A 13,503-nucleotide genomic window follows, 5' to 3' on the forward strand; every position below is an offset into this window, starting at 1 on the left:
TTCTTTTGTTTCTTTTTTTCCTGAAAGTAGTTAGATAAATCTTTCATGTTGTGGTGGTTTGAATAAGAATGTCCCCCATAGGCTCCAAGTATTTGAACATTTTGTCTCCAGTTGGTGGCGCTGTTGTGGGAGGCCTTAGAAGGTGTGACCTTGCTGGAGGAAGCATGTCCCTGGGTGAGGCTTAGAGAGTTCTTAAGCCTTTCAGGATCTCCAGTCACTCTTTGCTTCCTGTGCCTGCTTGGAGATGTGAGTGCTTAGCTTCTGCTCCTACTCCAGATACCTCTGCCTCCATGCCTCCCCACCACAATGGACTCTTGCTTCTTTGGGACCGTAAGATAAATCGACCTCCTTTTATAAGTTCCCTTGGTCATGGTGTTTTATCACAGCAACAGAAAAGTAACTAAGACACATGTGTTCTACATAGTGCTATGTAAGACACCACTGCAGAGCATACTGTCAAGAAACAATAACCATGCTATTATGCTCACAGATCCCACTATACAGGACTTTGGATGGATACATCAGATACAGGTTGTCTCCATTTCACAATGTCAGGGTGTCAGATGGGAAGACTTGAACTTGTAATTGCTGGGGATTTTTACATATTTAGGCTTCAGTGACAAGAACTGGACTGGAGTGTTACCACATGGCTTTTTCCATGTGGTTTGTGCTTCTCACATCATAATGACTTATGTGGAAGCTCCTGGCTCCAATGGTGACTGTTCTAGCAGACAAGGTAGCTTGCGTGGACTTTTGGTATCTAGCCTCAGAAGTCACAGAGTATCCCTTCCACCTTTATTTAGTCATAGCCTGCTCAACTTGAAGGATGTGGGAGCTTGATGCACCTCTTAATGCCAGGAGAATTTATGGACATGATTTAAAACTAACATAATGGATTTTCTCTAATTTTATGCTGGATTCTAGAAACCGATTTTTAAATTTTATATTGTTATTATTATTATTATTATTACTATTATTATTTCAAGACAAGGTCTTACTCTATAGCTTTGCCTGGCCTGGAACTCAATATGTACATCAGGGTGGCCTTGAACTCACAGAGATCCTCCTGTCCCTGCCTCTTGAATGCTAGGATTAAAGGTATGCCCTACCATGCCTGGTTATTACTTTTTTTTTTTTTCCTTTTAGGTAGGCTCTCACTCTAGCCCAAGGTGGCCTGGAATTACTGTGTAGCCTAGGCTAGCTTCAAGCTTTTGGCAATTCTCCTGCCTCAGCCTCAGTTGTGAGCCACCATGAACAAGTTCAGGGCCAGCCTGGGCTCTGGGCTACATGAGACCTTATGCATGCCTTTAATCCCAGCACTTAGGAGGCAGAGGCAGGTGGATCTCTGTGAGTTCAAGGCCAGCCTGTTCTACATAGCAAGTTCCAGCCTGGTCTACAAAGCTACACAGTGAGACCCTGTCTCAAAAAAATAAACATCCAAACAAACAAAAAGAAGAAAAAGAAAAGAAAGGCCAGCAAGATGGCTCAGCAGGTTAGGGTACTTGCTGCCAAGGCTAACAAGCTGAGTTCAATTCCTGGAACCCACACAGTGGAAGGACAGAACTAGCTCTTGAAAGCTGTCCTGTGACCTCCACAAACATACTATGGCACTCATGTGCCCTCCTCCACTAAATTAATTATTAATTAATAACGAAACAAAAGAAATGAATCTCACTTGTGAACATTGATGTGAAGATCTTCTTTATTTCTTTTTTGAGATTCAAGTCTCATTATTTCTGGTTGGCCTCAAACTCATTCTGTAGCTGAAGATGACGTTGAACTTCTGATCCTCCTACTTCCATCTTCTGAGTGCTGGAATCACAGGTGAGCACAACCACACCTGGTTTCGTGTGGTGCTGGGAATTGACCTCAGGGGTTTGTGCATGGTAGGCAAGTCTTACTTTGCCAACTGAGCCTCATCTCTAGCCCCAACACAAAAAGCTTCAAATAGTTATGACATCAAATCTAGTAAAGAAAATAAAACAACACATAAAGACAAATAGTGCAGCACAGTGTAAGGATGGTACAATGTGAAAGTCCAATCTCCCTTGGTGTCAGACTGAAGAGAAGCCCATATGCTCCTGTTAGTGGCTAGAAATAAAGCATTAATGGCTGGTGAGAAGACTGAGTAGGTAAAGGTGTCTGTCACCAAACCTAACAACCCAAGTTCGATCTCTAGGACTCACCTAGTAGAAAGAGAAAACTGACTCCCCTAAGTTGTCCTCTGACCTCCGCACGAGTGCTGTAGCACACAAGCAGCCCGTTTTCCCCGACACACAAATAAAAATTGTAAGTGAAAGTTTTTAAATAAAAGCATTAAAGAGTTAAGAACCATAATTAAAAATAAAATCTCTTAGCCACCTAGGGATATTAACTTGGTATAGGAATATATAAAGTAATAAATAAACATAATTATGAAGCTACAGAAGCATTTCTGTGAGAATCAAGAACACAGCAAGCTTGCTGCAGCTTATATGTTAAATATACTCCAAGTTCTAGTCTGTATTTAAGAAAAAAATCTGAACAACGAGCATGAAATGTAAAAAAAAATTTGTAGACAGTATCATTTCTTGGCTAGAAGCTCTCAGAGACCCAACAAGAAAAAAGCTAAAATAACTGTCTTAGTATTGTTGCTAAATGTGTAATCAATATGAAAAATGGATGTCAATAGCAGTTCTGCAATCCCAAGTAACATGAATCCATACACTTGTGTAATAGTGGGGAGAAGACCACATTTCCAGCTGCATCAGAAACAGTGATGCTTATGAATAAATCTAATGCAAAATGTATGACACCTTTATGAAGAACATTATGAGGGGCTGGAGAGCTAGCTCAGTGGTTAGGAGTTTCCTGCTTTTCCAGAGGACCCAAGTTCTGTTCCCAGCTCATACTACTGGCAGCTCACAACCACCTGTCACTCCAGCCCCAGGAATCTGACACCCTCTTCTGACCTCAATGGGTACCTGTACTCGCATATCATACACTGCACAGACACACATACATATAAGTAAATTTTAAAAAAATCTTTGGGGATTGCAAAGATGGCTCAGCGGCTAAGAGCAATGACTGCTCTTGCAGAGGACCCAGGTTCAATTCCCAGCACCCACACGGCAAATGACAACCTTCTGTAACTCCAGTTCCAGGGGATCTGACACCCTCTTCTGGCCTCTTTGGGCATTGCACGAACCTACGTGGGTGCATGTACCTACATGTATGCATTACATTCATACACATAAAATAAAAATAATAAATAAAGGGGCTGGAAAGATGGTTCAGTGGTTAAGGACACTGGCGGTTCTTGCATAAGACCTGGGTTCAAATTCCAGCACCCCCATGGCAGCTAACAACTGTCCTAACTCCAGTTCCAGGGGAGGCGATGACCTCTTTGGTCCTCTGAGGGCACTGCATGACACAGCTTCATTTACATATATGTAGGCGATACACACATACACATAAAATAAAAATAATAAAAAATATAAAAATAAATAAATAATCTTTTTAAAGCTTGGCATGGTGATGCATGCCTTTAATCCCAGCACTCAGGAGGCAAAGGCAGGGGGAGGCCAGCCTGGTCTACATAGTAAGTTCCAGCTGGGGCTATAGGGAGACCCTGTCTCAAAAAAACAAAACAAAACAAACAAGAAACTTTAGAAAAAGAATGTGGGGCTGGAGAGACGGCTCAGCGGTTAAGAACACTGGTTGTTCTTGCAGAAGACCTGGGTTTGGATCCCAGCACCCACATGGCAGCTAACAACTGTCCGTAACTCCAGTCCCAGGGGATCTGACAGCCTCTTCTGATTGCTGCAGGCCTTGTGCGACACTGTTGCTCTTACCTACATGCAGGAAATACACGCATACGCATTAAAAAATAATAATAAACGAAATTTTAAAAAACATCTTTTTTTTTAAAAAAAAAGAATGTTATAGGGCTAGAGAGATGGCTCAGCAATTAAGAGCACTGGCTTCTCTTCCAAAGGGCCTCAGTTTGCTTCCTAGCATCCACAATGTGGCTAACAGCCGTCTCTAAACCCAGTTCTGACACCTGCTCTGACCTCTGCAGGCACTGCATGACACAGGTGAACTTACATAAATGCAGGCAAAACACTCAAACACATAAAAATAAATCAATCAAAAAATTTTAAGAATGTTATAAATATTACAGGGGACTGGGCATGGTGGCACACGCCTTTAGTCCCAGCACTTGTGAGACAGAGGCAGGCAGTAGCTCTCTATAAGATTGAGGCCAGCCTGGTCTACCTAGAAAGTTCCAGACCAGTTGGAGTTATAGGGAGACCCTGTCTCAAATAACAAAAATAAAATAAATAATAAATAGATAAATAAATAAACACCAAAGGGCAAAAGAGTAATAAAAATATACAAAATCCAAGCAAGATGTGTTACAGAACTTGACAAGCTGACACTAAAATTACTTACAGGGAGAAAAGATCTAAAAGGAGCCAAAATAATTAAAAAAGTGAATGAAGTATTATTCACTCCCTTTTCCCCCAGAATAAAAGATTAATTGTAGAACTGTAGTAATTAAATCATGTCCTGTATTAATATGAAAAAGAGCAATTAAGATACGGCACAGGTACATATAGGACCTTGATATTTGATAAAGGAGACATCATTAACCTAGTAGGTTTAGAAGTGACTTTCTGTCCTAAAAAGAAAAAGAGGAGGAAGAGGAGGAGGAAGAAGAGAAGGAGGGATAAGAAGAGGGAGAAGAAGCTACATCGTTTCATACCTTACACTAGGTTCTGACTGGTCTCTGGATGCCTTTGTGTTAAAGACTTATTGAAAATCCCACAACTATTTGGTTTATGTGGGTTATATACACTGATCATTATTATATTAGAAATTAAAATGGTTTATAGAACATATGATGAAATAACACATTTCTTTAGCTATCAGAATGATGACACCATTATATGCTATTAACCCACGGCTTATGAGAGAATCAGAAGAAAGTGACCACTCTGTAGTAATAGAACAATTTTGGACAGAGGCAGGGGGATCACTGTGACATGAAGGCCACCCTTGGATGGTATACATAGTGAGTTAGGCCAGGTGGGGCTACATAGTGAGACTGTCTCAAAAAACAAAAAAGAGGGCTGTAGAGATGGCTCAGCAGTAAAGAGCACTGGCTCATCTTCCAGAGGACCCAGGTTCAGTTCCCAGCACCCAAATGGTGGCTAACAATTGTCTATAACTCCAGTTCTAGGGGATCCCACACTCTCTTCTGACCTTCACGGAGACCAGGCAAACATGTGGTGCGATTACATACATGCAGGCAAAATACTCATACACATAAAATAAAACAGAAACAGCTTTGACCTTGCAGACCTTCTGCAAAAGCCTTCAGGGACCACAAATTTCCTCATATTACACTTCTATAAATTAAATTCTAAATGAGAAATATCTAAACCTGAATCACAATGAAAACTTTGTAACTAATGAAGAAATTAAAGGGGGAAAACATTGTAATCACAGGGGATGTAAGGATTGCTTAAATGTGCCATCAAGAGCACAAATTACAAAGGAGAAGCTAAATAAGCTTGAACACTCTTAAGTTTAGTACTTCTGTTGAACAAACTATTTCATAAACATAAAAGGAAAGCCACAGTCTGGGAGAGGTTAATTATAACATATATGTTGCACTATTACTTCTCTGTTGCTATAATAAAATACCATGACCAAAAGCAACTTAAGGAAGAAAGGAGTTTGGCTTACAGTTCCAGAGGGATACTGTGTCCATAATGATGGGAAAGGCCTGATGTGGCAGCAGGAGCAGGAAACTGGCTGATCACATTTCATAAGCACACAGGAAGTGGAGAGAGAGGACAGGAAGTATGGCAAGTCTATAAATTCTCAAAGTTCACTCTCAGTGACACAATTCCTCTAGCAAGGCTGTACCTCTTAAAGGGTCCAAAACCTCCCCACACAGCACCACCAACTGAGGACCAAGTGTTCAAATACCAAAGCCTATATGACACATTTCTCATTCAAACTACATTCAGCCACCTGGACTTGATAGGTCCATGGCCATCTCATAATGCAAAATGCATTTAGCCCAACTTTAAAAGTCCTCACAATCTGTTTCCACATTGTTCAATATCCAAAATTCAAAGTTTTCTGAGACACAAGACAATCTCTTTAACTGTGACTCCCTGCACAAAAAAAAAGACTTCCAACATACAATGGCACAGAATACATATTCCCATTCCAAAAGGGAGAAATAGGTGCATAGGAAATGCTGGATCAAAGCAAGATGAAACCCAGTAGGGCAAACACTAAATCCTGTAGTTCCATGTCCACTCTCTGAGACTTTAGCTCCAAAGCACTTAGATGTCTCTGCCCCTACAGCTTCACTGCTTGCAATATACATCTCTCCCTTGGGCTGGTTCCACTCCCTATATGCAATTCTCCTTGGCAGATGTCTCACAGCTCTAGCATCTCCGATATCTTGGGGTCTCCACAGCAACCCAGACTTATCTTCATAGCTTCCAGCAATGGCCCCTAAGGGCCTCCTTTCAGGGACTCTGACCCTGCCATATGTTGCCTAGCCTCAGCCGCTCTCTGAAACTGTGGAGGAAGAATTTGTGACCCCCTAATATTGCATCTTTCATGGCTCCAAAGCCAGTACAATGTGAATGACACTGCCAAGTTTGACTACCAGCTTGGAATGGACCCTTGCCCCTTTGACCACAATTACAGCAACTTTTGTGTACAGTTGTTTTCTCAGAGCAAGAAACCCCTTAAACTCTTTTCTTCCACAAATTGGAGCTTTAGCCAGGTAGGATCTTGCCCTGAAGGCACATTTCCTATCCCAATGCAGAGTAGGAAATTTTTCTTTAAGGACACTAATTTCCTTAACAATTACAGCACATGACTTAGCTGCAACCTTAAGCCTGCTTGTACTCTTTCCTCTCAAGGCTGCACATTGTATGCCGCGAACCATGACTCTGTCCAGCAGAGCCGAGGAAAGACGACACAGACACCAAGGTGAGGTTCAGGCTTCTTCTTCTCACTCTCTCTCTTTATTACACACTTCAGCTCTTCATATAGCGTTCCCAACAGCCTTCCCCCCAGCCAGGACCAATCAGGGCACACACACACACATGTAGCGGGCAGGCAGAGTGGCAGCTTATTGGGCCACATAGCAGGATCATACTCGATGATGTCTCTGATCAAGCAGGCAGCACATGATCGGGCTTATTGTGCTTGCGCAGGTTGGAGTAAACAAGTGAGGGGCACGAGGCTTGGCAGCCAGCCAGGGCACCATCTTGGCCTGCTCGACCGCGCCTGCTTCCCACAATTGTATATTTCTTTTTGCCCTACTTGCTCCTTCTCATTGTAGAGCTGAATAAGAGTAATCAGTAATAGCCAAGTCCCTGACTCAACATTATGCTATCTTAAAATTTTCTCTGCTAAAGAAATTAGTCCATTACTTTTTTTAAAATTTAATAACCACATGATTAGAAGAAGCAGTTCATTACAGCTTTAATATATTCAATAACAATTTCCAGAGCAAGGATACATTTCTTTCAAAAGTGGCTGTAAATTTTTAGGTTCACAGTTGAATTAATACAGTTATACAATATTGAACTCAGTATAGACCCTGTAAGACATAAAATTGAATGAGTTTTTAACCTTTAAAAAAAGATCTCCATTTCATTTAAAAATATGCTGTTTCCTACAGAAAGACTCATTTTTAATGCTACTAACGCTTAGATGTTTGCACATGTGTCTCTAATCTCTATGTATCTGATTATTACTAGGCACAGTCAGTTACACTTGGATCCTTGGCACCTGAATCATCAGGTAGATTTCAATGGTAATGTTTATCATCTCTACAAATTAACATGTAGTAAATTTTTATGCTTCCTCCTCAAATATGTCATTTTATTTGTTGATTTTTGTGTGTATATCATACAGAACATCCCATACAATCTTATTAATCTATATATCCCCCAAATGGCACCCTCCCATAGCCTCCCTGCACCCCCCCAGTAGAGCCCATATACTCTGTCATCCCTGTTACTGTACACTGTGTTGTCAGTGCCCCCAGCCATTCCCCAGTGCTTGTCCAACTGCTGAATCTAGTCAGCTTATCTAGAGATTCGTGTTTTAGGAAGATCAGCTGTTCCTCATCTAGCAACAATCAGTTGTCAATATTCCTTTAGGTAAGATTGGGGTGTGCTGTTTATTTTCCCAGTTCTCTGCTGGGTTACTGTCTGGAAGTCTTTTGGGCCACCCTGGCCAATAATTCAAAGGAAGGTATCTCCTGTCTGGCATTGTTTCTTGTTATGTAGCCTTTAGTTATACATATGGACTCTTAAAAATTATACTGACCCCTTTAATCTTTGGTTATGCTTTCCTTTTGGATGTTTAAGACCCTCCAATTGGCCCAGATAAACCAATTTATTTTTACTCTTAAGGTCGTTTGAGGATCTGTTCCTCAGGGGTCACATGGGCTTGGGAGGAGCCCCTGACTCCTTTCTTTTACCAGTTCCATCTATGTGAAGAAAAGGTAAAGGTCCTGCTCAACCATAGATGGCTTCACTTGGAAGCATGGAGAAAATATTTCCTATGTGTTGACCCTCCTCTATGTAAACTGGACACTGGTTCAAGTCCATTGGGTGGGGCCTCCATGGCCTCCTTGATCAAGAGGACAGGTAACACACCACAGTTGCAGGACATTTTGAGAGATGTTCATAGTCCCCTGGCGCTTAGTCGACCTAGGAGGGTAAGGAGCAAAAACTAACCTTTATGTGCCTCTGACCAAATTAGTATAGGCCTCAAAGTATGTCTGTTAAACATCCAAGAAGGTTAGTTCCACCAATCTGGTACTTTTAATTACCACGTGCCATGTAGATAAAGCTTGGGCAAATCTGAGAACATTTGGTCTTTGCCCAAGTCTATTACTTTTAATTTTGCCTCAGGCAAGTGCTTAGGACATGGGCAGAATGTAACCAGATTCTTTGCCAAAATGTCACATGAATGGCCTCTAGCCCAACTGCTAATAGAGCCCTTGTTCCCTTCTGAAACTTCATGAGCTAGACCTCCACTCTCTGCAGCACTGAACCTGTACAGACTTCAACTAGAATGATCCATTAGCTCTGCTTATAGCATTCAAAGGCTTTTCTAGTCCAGACTTCTAAAGTTTTTCATATTCCTCCCTCAAATAAACATGGTCAGGTTCTTAACAGCAACAAGCCTACTTCTCCTGGTACCAATTTCTCTATTACTTACTTTTCTGTTGCTATGATAAAATATCATGACCAAAAACAATTCAAGAAGAGTTTATTTTAGCTTACAGTTCCAGAAGGATAGAATATCCATAAGGAAGGTAAGGCATGGCATGGCAAGCAACTGGCTGATCACATTTCATCTGCATACAGGAAGCAGAGGGAGAGACAGAGAGACAGAGAGACAGACAGAGAGAGACACTGAGCAAGAGAGAACCTGTACCTCCTACAGGTTCCATAACCTCTCCAAACAGCACCACCAACAGGGACCAAGTATTTAAATACATGAGCCTATGGGGGACAGTTCTCATTCAAACCACCACATATGTCACGCAATACACTGACATGCAGACTATATATTACTTTTGTAAATAAGAGGAAAACAATCCAATAGAAAATTAAGTCAATAAAATATGTTCAACCCCACTAATAATCAGAGAAATGCAAATCAAAACATCAATTGGGTAGTAAAACTTCTAAACCTGATAGCATTGTGTGTTGGCAAGAATCTAGGGAAGTGAGAAATATCACCTGTTGTTTAATGGAAGTAATCACTGGCACAACTACTTAGGAAAACAATTTAGAAATACTTTGCTTAGATGAAAATGTTTATGATCCAGGAACAACTAAAATTTAGAAAAATATTGCAACTATGCATTATTAATTAACATATTAATTCATATATTTAATAAATACATGTTTATCAAGTTCCTATCTAAACCAAGCATCATATTAGGCCTTGGGAACAAGAGAGTTCATGAAATTGAGACATACTTATGGGGTAAACACATCAGTACAGGTAGTGGTGAAAGTTATCAAGGTGAAGGGATGGGGGCCAGAAGTGCTATTTTAGGCAGGATGAACAGGAAATTGAATTTGAGGAAACCAGAAAAGAGAGCAAGATCTAGTTAAATTTAGAACAAAGCTCATTTCAGGCAAAAAGGAAATGGCAAAGGCTCTGCTCTGTGGCCAAGAAAGCTTGAAGTGCTGGGAGAGCAAGAAGACCCATAAGTGAGGCCAGAAAGAGGACTGGGATGGGCATGTGCTAGACCACGCATACCTTTAGGCAGCAGTGGAGAGTTGGGACCTTTTCCTGAGTGGAATGAGAAGATGCTGGAGGGTTTGGGGCAGAGATGTGGTTAATCTCTTGCGTTTGTAAAGGTCTTTCTGACTGTTCTGGGGATGGCTATAAGGTGTAGTGGGGAAGATGTAGTAGTAGGAAAGAGAATAGGGTGGCTTGGACCTGGCTGAAGTATGGAGATTGACTGGATCAGAATGTGCACTGAAGACAAAACAAACCACTTCATGATGGAGATCTGAGGTATCAAGAAAAGAGTTCAAGGGTGATTGAAGTTTGGGGCAGAGTTTGGTACCTGCTGATGTCATTTACTGAGATGAGGGTAATCTAAGGAGTAGCAGATGGTGACAGAAGTGGGAAATGGTAGCTGTGACATGATTTGCAGTCATAAAACATGGAAGCCATCCAAGAATAAATTAATAAAGATGAATTATGCTGTATTCACTCTATGAAATTCTTTTAAAATAACACACTATTATTGTATAAATAATAATTAAATTTATTTATCGTTATATATTTATAGCTATAAATAGATATATTAAGTATGACACTGGGTATACATATGTTTTTAAAACACAAATACAATATATTGCATTCTATTGCAATTACTTCATACAAAAACATGACAAGGACCATCTTTGTAAAAAAACTTATAATGCTAGTTTCCTCTAGGGAGTAAGAGAGAGCAGTTAGACTGGGAAGAGGCAGACAGGAAACTTGAGCTTTTTCTCTAGTTTTGTATTTATTTAAAGTAGTATTTGGTTAGGCATGGTGGCTTATGGCATGTAGCTCAAGAGGCTGAAGCAGGAAGAGTGCTGTAAGTTTGGGGCCAGCCTGGGCTATGAAGTGAGAATAGGAAAAGAAACTTCATGGAACAGTGGAATAACTTCCCATGTACATGTGGGCCTGAAAGAATTGACAAGCACTGCATGGACTGCTGACAGTTAGGTGGCTGATGATGGTCACTTGATCACTGCCAGTGTTAATAGGCAATGGCTGCAGTGTAGATGGACTGGGGACCTATGATCCATCTACTTCCGGTGATGCAGTGCCATCCCCAAACTCTGAAATTTAGATACAATCCAGAGAAAATGAAGGAACTGGCTTTCTATTTCTGCCTTTGTTAGGATGGAGACTTAAAATTGAAGTTGGGTTTATTGACAGATAAATTGTCTGGGGGATGGGGAGGTAGCTTAGTAAAGTGCTTGTCACACATGTGCAAGAATCAGTTTGATTCCCAGCAAGCACAGAAATTCAGATGTGGTGGCACATTTTTCTAATCTCAGTGCTAGGGAGGCAGAGACAGGTGGAGGACTCCTGAGGAACAAAACGAAGGTTGACCTCTGTTTAAACATAGTGGGGGGAGTGGGAGAGTTTATTAATCTCTAAGTTTATGCTGCATTTCTGAGTTCTGAAGAAAAGAAACACAGATGGTTATTGATACAAGTGTGGGTAGTCTTGGTAGGGAAGGAAGAGGAGAGGCCCTAGGAAATGAGAGAACAAGTATGGTGAGAGAAATGAAGAGTCAGCAGGCTAGAAACTGTGACCAGATACTGAGAGGGTATGAATCTGGTTTTTGTGAGGTTAGAAAAAAAAGAAAGAAAGAAAGGAGGGACAGAAGGAGAGAGAGGGAAATGAGAGAGACAAATTTATGAAGTTCAATGTCTCCGGCATTTTAAGGTCCTAGGTATAGCCCTAGGGCTGGGAAGCTGGAGTGAACCACAGGAAAAACAAGTAGACTGCTCCTGGAGGGATTCTTTTCTCACTTATATTTAGTGGGTTTTTTTGGTTGTTGTTGTTGTTTGTTTGTTTTTAAATAAATGCTTTCTGTTTATTTTATAAACTACAACCATGGGTCAGTTGGTAATGAAAATGTCCTGTTCATTGTTAGTTAGAAAATCTTGGTGAGGTTATTAAGGTCTCCCACCCTCTTCCAAAGTGTCAAAGTCAGAAGTGGGTATGTGGGAGTCTCTAACTACTTGAAGTAACCTACTTTTGATTGATGACTACCTTATTTCAGTTCTATTCCTTTCTACATAGCAGAAAGTTCTTGACTTCAGTAAGATGAGAAATTCTGCCCCTCATTTTCAATGGAAAAGATAGAATCAATGACTGAGCTATAACTCCTAAAGTTTCCACATACCCACAAAACTGCATCATCAAATGTTTTTCATGGGAGCCTGTGGGGGATATTTCCTATCCAAAGTATTATACTTACCATGCTGTGTATATATATGATTTTTCACTTTCATCAAAGAGAAAAACTTCATAAAATTTTGATTTGAGAAAAGATACAAACACACATACACACACACACACACACACACACACACACACACACATACATCCCTACAGACACAAACTCCTGTGGGTATTTATCCAGTGATTCTATTTAATTCAATTCTGTTATGAATAAAGAATATAAAATGGGGGCTAGAGAGATGGCTCAGCAGTTAAGAGCACTGGTTGTTCTTGCAGAAGACCTGGTTTCGAATCCCAGCACCAACATGGCAGCTAACAACTGTCCATAACTCCAGTCCCAGGGGATCTGAATAATAAATGAGTTAAAAAAGAATATAAAATGATGACCATAATATCCCCCAATGAAATTATGAAGTAAAACGTCACGGTCATTCAATGAATACCAAGCAACTGTTAAAGTAGTCAAGTCTCTTGCTCTCCACGTCCTTATGTAGAATATGTAAGATACTGATAAATGAAAAAAAATCAAAGTAGGAAACAGAATGTCTATCATGCTATTATCTGTGAGAGAAAAAAATCTGTATATGTTTGTAAAGACACAAAGTACTGCTGAAAGGGGAGTTTCAGATGCTGGTAATAGTGGTTACATCTGGGAAGGAAAACAGAATTGCTGAGGGACAGAATAGGGAGGAAAAACACTTTATGATATGCTCTTGTTTGTCTTTGACTTTGTGTAACTGGTACCTATTCAAAAACAAACAGATTAAAGACAAAATCTGCTTGAAGGCAGAGACAGTCATTTGTTTATTCATGAAATGTAAATAGAGCCCCCCATAAGTACTTAAATTACTTGTGAAACAACAATTCTCTAACAGCAATTTTAAAAATTTATTATTTTTATTTTATGTGTCTGGGTGCATTGCCTGAATGTAAGTGCACCCATGTTATGCAATGCCTGTGGAGGTCAGAAGA

Source organism: Nannospalax galili, unplaced genomic scaffold, assembly GCF_000622305.1.
Source record: "Nannospalax galili isolate Female #2095 unplaced genomic scaffold, S.galili_v1.0 scaffold227, whole genome shotgun sequence".
Classification (NCBI taxonomy): domain Eukaryota; kingdom Metazoa; phylum Chordata; class Mammalia; order Rodentia; family Spalacidae; genus Nannospalax; species Nannospalax galili.